Source organism: Corythoichthys intestinalis, chromosome 3, assembly GCF_030265065.1.
Source record: "Corythoichthys intestinalis isolate RoL2023-P3 chromosome 3, ASM3026506v1, whole genome shotgun sequence".
Taxonomy (NCBI): Eukaryota; Metazoa; Chordata; class Actinopteri; order Syngnathiformes; family Syngnathidae; genus Corythoichthys; species Corythoichthys intestinalis.
Genome location: NC_080397.1, coordinates 33,447,560 through 33,455,738, shown reverse-complemented (window position 1 = coordinate 33,455,738; position 8,179 = coordinate 33,447,560).

Genomic DNA, 8,179 nt, shown 5'->3' with positions numbered 1-8,179 from the left:
ATAAATACATAAATAAAAAACATTTTGAAAAGATTAGAGAGGCCTCTAATTGTCAGCATGGGTAAACCTCAACCATGAGAGACAGAATGTGGAAAAAAAACAGAAAATCATATTGTTTGATTTTTAAAGAATTTATTTCCAAATTAGAGTGGAAAATAAGTATTTGGTCACCTACAAACAAGCAAGATTTCTGGCTGTCAAAGAGGTCTAACTTCTTCTAACGAGGTCTAACGAGGTCTAACGAGGCTCCACTTGCTACCTGTATTAATGGCACCAGTTTTAACTCATTATCGGTAGAAAAGACACCTGTCCACAACCTCAGGCAGTCACACTCCAAACTCCTCTATGGCCAAGACCAAAGAGCTGTCGAAGGACACCAGAGACAAAATTGTAGACCTGCACCAGGCTGGGAAGACTGAATCTGCAATAGGTAAAACGCTTGGTGTAAAGAAATCAACTGTGGGAGCAATTATTAGAAAATGGAAGACATACAAGACCACTGATAATCTCCCTCGATCTGGGGCTCCATGCAAGATCTCACCCTGCGGCGTCAAAATGATAACAAGAACGGTGAGCAAAAATCCCAGTACCACACGGGGGGTCCTAGTAAATGACCTACAGAGAGCTGGGACCACAGTAACAAAGGCTACAATCAGTAACACAATGCGCCGCCAGGGACTCAAATCCTGCACTGCCAGAAGTGTCCACCTGCTGAAGAAAGTACACGTCCAGGCCCTTCTGCCGTTCGCTAGATAGCATTTGGGTGATCCAGAAGAGGACTGGGAGAATGTGTTATGGTTAGATGAAACCAAAATAGAACTTTTTGGTAGAAACACAGGTTCTCGTGTTTGGAGGAGAAAGAATACTGCATTGCATCCGAAGAACACCATTCCCACTGTGAAGGATGAGGGTGGAAACATCATGCTTTGGAGCTGCTTTTCTGCAAAAGGATCAGGACGACTGATCTGTGTAAAGGAAAGAATGAATGGGGCCATGTATCGAGAGATTTTGAGTGAAATTCTCCTTCCATCAGTAAGGGCATTGAAGATGAGATGTGGCTGGATCTTTCAGCACGACAATGATCCCAAACACACAGCCAGGGCAACAAAGGAGTGGTTTCGTAAGAAGCATTTCAAGGTCCTGGAGTGGCCTAGCCAGTCTCCAGATCTCAACCCCATAGAAAATCTATGGAGGGAGTTGAAAGTCCGTTTTGCCCAATGACAACCCCAAAACATCACTGCTCTAGAGGAGATCTGCATGGAGGAATGGGCCAAAATACCAGCAACAGTGTGTGAAAAGCTTGTGAAGAGTTACAGAAAACGTTTGGCCTCCGTTATTGCCAACAAAGAGTACATAACAAAGTATTGAGATGAACTTTTGGTATTGACCAAATACTTAACCATGATTTGCAAATAAATTCTGTAAAAATCAAACAATGTGATTTTCTGTTTTTTTTTTCTTCTTCTCCACATTCTGTCTTTCATGGTTGAGGTTTAGCCATGTTGACAATTACAGGCCTCTCTAATATTTTCAAGTGGGAGAACTTGCACAATTAGTAGTTGACTAAATACTTATTTACCCCACTGTACATGGACATCACATTTTGGGCCATGTGGGACAAAATATTAACATTTGGTATAAAAGTGTGGCCTTCATGTCTGAAAATCCCATGTCCGCCTATTTGAATGCAAGGTCTCAATAATAATATGTGTACTTTAAAAAAAAAAAAAAAAAATCTTAATCATAATTATATTTTTGTTTTGTCATTTTTATATAAGTATTTAATTACTAAATACATTTATAATTTAAAACAATGGTAATATAAACACAATTAATAAAATTAAAATGAATAAAAACAGACATACAGTGCCTTGCAAAAGTATTCGGCCCCCTTGAATCTTGCAACCTTTCGCCACATTTCAGGCTTCAAACATAAAGATATGAAATTTAATTTTTTTGTCAAGAATCAACAACAAGTGGGACACAATCGTGAAGTGGAACAACATTTATTGGATAATTTAAACTTTTTTAACAAATAAAAAACTGAAAAGTGGGGCGTGCAATATTATTCGGCCCCTTTACTTTCATTGCAGCGAACTCACTCCAGAAGTTCAGTGAGGATCTCTGAATGATCCAATGTTGTCCTAAATGACCGATGATGATAAATAGAATCCACCTGTGTGTAATCAAGTCTCCGTATAAATGCACCTGCTCTGTGATAGTCTCAGGGTTCTGTTTAAAGTGCAGAGAGCATTATGAAAACCAAGGAACACACCAGGAAGGTCCGAGATACTGTTGTGGAGAAGTTTAAAGCCGGATTTGGATACAGAAAGATTTCCCAAGCTTTAAACATCTCAAGGAGCACTGTGCAAGCCATCATATTGAAATGGAAGGAGCATCAGACCACTGCAAATCTACCAAGACCCGGCCGTCCTTCCAAACTTTCTTCTCAAACAAGGAGAAAACTGATCAGAGATGCAGCCAAGAGGCCCATGATCACTCTGGATGAACTGCAGAGATCTACAGCTGAGGTGGGAGAGTCTGTCCATAGGACAACAATCAGTTGTACACTGCACAAATCTGGCCTTTATGGAAGAGTGACAAGAAGAAAGCCATTTCTCAAAGATATCCATTAAAAGTCTCGTGTAAAGTTTGCCACAAGCCACCTGGGAGACACACCAAACATGTGGAAGAAGGTGCTCTGGTCAGATGAAACCAAAATTGAACTTTTTGGCCACAATGCAAAACGATATGTTTGGCGTAAAAGCAACACAGCTCATCACCCTGAACACACCATCCCCACTGTCAAATATGGTGGTGGCAGCATCATGGTTTGGGCCTGCTTTTCTTCAGCAGGGACAGGGAAGATGGTTAAAATTGACGGGAAGATGGATGCAGCCAAATACAGGAACATTCTGGAAGAAAACCTGTTGGTATCTGCACAAGACCTGAGACTGGGACGGAGATTTATCTTACAACAGGACAATGATCCAAAACATAAAGCCAAATCTACAATGGAATGGTTCAAAAATAAACGTATCCAGGTGTTAGAATGGCCAAGTCAAAGTCCAGACCTGAATCCAATCGAGAATCTGTGGAAAGAGCTGAAGACTGCTGTTCACAAACACTCTCCATCCAACCTCACTGAGCTCGAGCTGTTTTGCAAGGAAGAATGGGCAAGAATGTCAGTCTCTCGATGTGCAAAACTGATAGAAACATACCCCAAGCGACTTGCAGCTGTAATTGGAGCAAAAGGTGGCGCTACAAAGTATTAATGCAAGGGGGCCGAATAATATTGCACGCCCCACTTTTCAGTTTTTTATTTGTTAAAAAAATTTAAATTATCCAATAAATGTTGTTCCACTTCACGATTGTGTCCCACTTGTTGTTGATTCTTGACAAAAAAATTAAATTTCATATCTTTATGTTTGAAGCCTGAAATGTGGCGAAAGGTTGCAAGATTCAAGGGGGCCAAATACTTTTGCAAGGCACTGTACATTCTCGTATTGGCCACCAGTAACACTCTAAAGTTGTTATTTTATTTCATAACTCATTCACTAATATTTCTTTAGCTACGTGAACCCAGAACTTATTAATAAATAAATATTAGATTCCAATCTTTCATCAAAAAAGTAAGTTGCTACTCTTTTTTGTTCTTAGTTATGAGCAGTTGAACATCATAAACAATGTTGTATATAGGTCTTTGGTAGTGAATGAGTTAACTCCTTGCACTGACAACAATAGATGTCAGTTTCATTTAAACTGGGAGGACTGGCTGTGAATGCTGATCTTTCAATGCCATTGACTGCATCCATTTTGACTGGGAGAGGGTGACAGTGATCATTCGCGGCCAGTCTCTCCTTGTCAAAATGAATTGGATGTCTAACGCCGTTAATGGTAGCCAATGAGTTAAATCAGGGTTGAATTAGTCTTCTTTGTGGTCCGTGTGCAAAACTAAACTTTTTTAAAAGTAAACTTATTCGTTCATACACTATTTTTTTAGATGTTTTATTTCCCATTTGACATTGCTGCAAAGTAGCATCAGGGTGAGCTGTGTGTCAGACGTGACCTGTGCATCTGATGGAGGTTGTTTGTCATCGGCGAGTACCTGGAGCATTTTGGCATTTGTTGTAGGCCGAGGTTATTTAAAGCCTTTGGGGATTTAAACGACTGTCGCAGTGATGGTGTCAAGGATCACTTCAACTTGCCTCATGAAAAGGGCTGAAGTAAGGCGGCCAAGATTGTCCTCCACTCAGTCTTTGTACTGCGTGCACACAATATATCATAGCATGAGAGGTGCTCAGGGAAATGCTGGGACACATAATCAATCTTCTTTTCCTCTTTTTTTGGGAGGGGGTTGAACTCAGTTGAAAGAATATATTATGGATCACTTTAGTTCTCCTAATTACACATTTTATGGAATACTTTCCCATAATTTTTTCTGAACCTTTTTGAAAACTAACAGCCACAACAGTATGAACACTTGGATTGTGCAATTTAACAATACTATATGTAAATTTTGAGTTGTCCGATGTTATCGGGTCGGCTGAGAAAAGCATTTTAAAAATATTTCGGATAATATCGTAGTTAGTTTTTCATTAGTGGTTCTGGGTCAATAGACCCTACACACCTACGTCACAAAATGACGTGTCGCTGTATCCGGCCGCCATATTGTCCGTCATTTTTTAGCCCTATTCTCAATGGTTTCAATTAGTCGTGCAATTTATAGAGCAATTCATGGAAGCCCCGGTGTTATCTGACGCTGTAAACTCATTGGATGCGTTGCATAAAAGGCGTTATGTGGAAAAGCTTCAGTTTATCCATTCGCCAGATCCATATTTGATGCCTAAATCGATGTTTTTCGACCCGCTGTCTTCGCCGTCTCTGCCTGACATCTGCTACCCTGATATTTACAACTATCTTGTCCACAGAAAATCAGCCTATTCTCAGCTTGTATTCTCAGCTTATTTTCAGCTCCAAGAGCTTGGAGGTTTATGAATACTTCGTTGCTGGTTGGGTGAAACAGGTCCTCGTCCATGAAAATTCGGCAGGAATCTATCTTGTGCTCGGGAAGGTGAGTTACGAAATTTTCAATTCAAAATCTTTTGTTCTTGCTAACATCCACTGTCAAGTCTAATGTATTTCATGTCATTTGTCAATGGAGCTAGGGCTTTTAATGTTTATATGGTTTAGCGATAGCACTCTCCCTACATACATATATAAAATGTAATAAATATGAAGTGCGATAGCACTACTCCAGATTGTCCCTAGTTGAATTTATTTTTTGGCTTTTGGCCTCAATAGTGAAATTGTAAATTAACTGTATGACAACTGTCTTATTATCCCCTTATAATTATATATTTTCAGGTAGTTCATTCACAACGTCTAAGTGTATGTTGTCGGCGATTAGCCTAGCAATGATCTTAATTGTGGTTGTCAGCCCAAAACCTTCTAAATATATATTAAATGCATCTTACCAGATATAAAATGACTACTACATAATCTGTGGTAATCGTTTGGAGCCCAGTTTTCTCGTCGAATTGCAGCAGCCCATCATGTCTCCTCTCCGGGTCTCTCGGAATCCGGTAGAACTTCAAGTCTCTCCGTCTATCTTCTCTGTTATTGCAACCGACCGCCACACACACCTTCACCATTTTGATTACTAATGTTAACGAGCAGAAAAACACGCCATAATAGGAGGAATTTACGTGGCGGTAATGCATCAACAGTGACGAGTTGACGGACAATATGGCGCCGGGGCGTGGTTGTGACGTCATGTGAGTAGGGCCTATATGCATATGGCAGTACTGTCATGTCCACATATTGCCTGCCTGTATTTCAGATGTTTTTCGCCTCCTGCTAGTGCTTAGGTGTAATTACCTTTGTTGAGTTCCAGCACTTCTGCCGACGTTATCATATGTCGACGTGAGCTCATTGCGAACAGAGAGAAGTAATTGGACAAGCTAATTTCGGCCGACTGCTGTCTGTACCACAGCAGTTCTGTCATCTCATCACGTTGTTTGTGCCTTATACAAGCATGGTTTGTAAATTATATTGCTCCTTTTTTTTATATTCATGACTGTTGTGTAGTATGCTGGAGATGTGTACAGTGATGCCTCGTTTTGAGTGACCACGATGAGTGAAAAACCGCAAAGTAGCGAATACTTCTGCAGACACCCCCCCCACACACGAACAATTTTTTATAATTTATTTTTTTAAACCTGTCCTGTTCAGCTCTTTGGATACAGGATTTTTTTTTTTGCACGAACAGTACATACTGTATATATTCTTTTGTGTATACAGTGTAGTAGTTTGAAACATGTAAATTCAATCTTGATGTATGTAAACACAGTAATATGCAAGATGAATAAATGTACTCACCGCAAAGATGATCTTGAGAAATGATGAAAAAACTGCAGAATGATGGAGATGAAGGAGATAAAGATGATTTATTGAGAAGCTTCTGCATGAGGTGTACAGCGCACAAGGAACATTGTGATGAGGAGTTGTGACCGTTGTTTTTTCTTCTAAGCAAAGATGCATCCAGTTGACAGGCAGCAAGGATTTGTTTTTGTTCTTCAAAGCTCGAGGATTCGGGGACTTGTAAATTATGGTAGCATTCCCACACATGAGGAGGGTCACACCATCTTTGTGGGGTTTAAAGCCTGGCCTCTTCACTTCTTTCTTGAAAAGGAATGTCCTGGACGGCATCCTCTTCCAAAAAAGGCCAGTCTCATCCATGTTAAACACCTGCTCCGGGAGATAGCCACCTTCAATTATTCATTCATTCATTTTCCATGCCGCTTTTTCCTCACGAGGGTCGCGGAGGTGCTGGAGCCTATCCCAGCTAACTCGGGGCAGTAGGCAGGGGACACCCTGAACTGGTTGCCAGCCAATTGCAGGGCACAAGGAGACATACAACCATTCACGCGCACACTCATACCTACGGACAATTTAGAGTGTTCAATCAGCCTACCATGCATGTTTTTGGGATGTGGGAGGAAACCGGAGTTCCCGGAGGAAACCCACGCAGGCACGGGGAGAACATGCAAACTCCACACAGGAAGGCCGAAGCCCGGGATTGAACCCTTGATCTTAGAACTGTGAGGCAGACGTGCTAACCACTCAGCCACCGTGCCGCCTCCACCTTCAATTAATTTGGGAAATTGGTCCTCAACGTAACGAACAGCTACGTCATGGTCCGCCGAGGAGGCCTCCCAATACAACGTAACGCTGCGAAGGCCAAACCACTTTTTGGATTTTTCGAACCAGCCTTTGCTTGCAACAAAACCGCAATTTTCTTCACTCGAGGCACTGGTACTAGGCTGTGGTTCATCTTCGTTGTAGTCGTCATCACCGCCACCTTTGTTCAACTCTCTTTCAGGAACGAGGCCATCATACAGCGCTTTGGCTTTTGCCCGAATAAAGTTTGTGTCAAGACTTACCTTTTTCCGACAGTCCGATACCCACACTCTTAGTGCATTTTCCATTTTTACAATCCTCTTGTAGCGAGGTGTCACAACCAGTGTTGTTAATTTTACTTTAAAAAAGTAATTAATTACAGTTACAAATTACTTCTCCCAAAAAGTAATTGCGTTAGTAACTCAGTTACCTGAATTTAAGAGTAATTAGTTACTTGGCAAAGTAACTAGTGATAATTTTTATGTTTTGTTTTAAAAAAAAAAAAAAAAAAAGGTCACACAATGAGAAGTTTAAAGGGTTTTTGGGACAATTGACCCTAGCCCAATTCTTTACCCTCCACTTAACTAGACACAAGGGTATTGCAATAACTAGATAGTAACCTTTGCTATGTGTGGAAGTCATTTAAAGTTGTGAATCAACCGTTAAAGTTGTTAAAATTGCTCCCGCTATTGCATTAGTTCCCTTCTGTCTACTTTCGACATGTGTAAGTTTTAAAACTGTTTCATCATTTAAAGATAGATTTAAGTCAAGATTTTGCCGATTTAGGACCATTTTAGATTTTAAAAAAGTTTTTTTTTTTTAAATTGGTTCGCTAGGAAGGATCTCTACAACAGCGCCTTCCTGAGAGGTCTACTGCTTTAAGATGGCGGCTGTTTACTAACGCATGTAGTCCTTAAACATGTTGCCAATGCAGCCGTGTCTAACATTTGCATCTAGTTCTAGTAATATGTGATATCTACCGTATCATGTGGGCGTA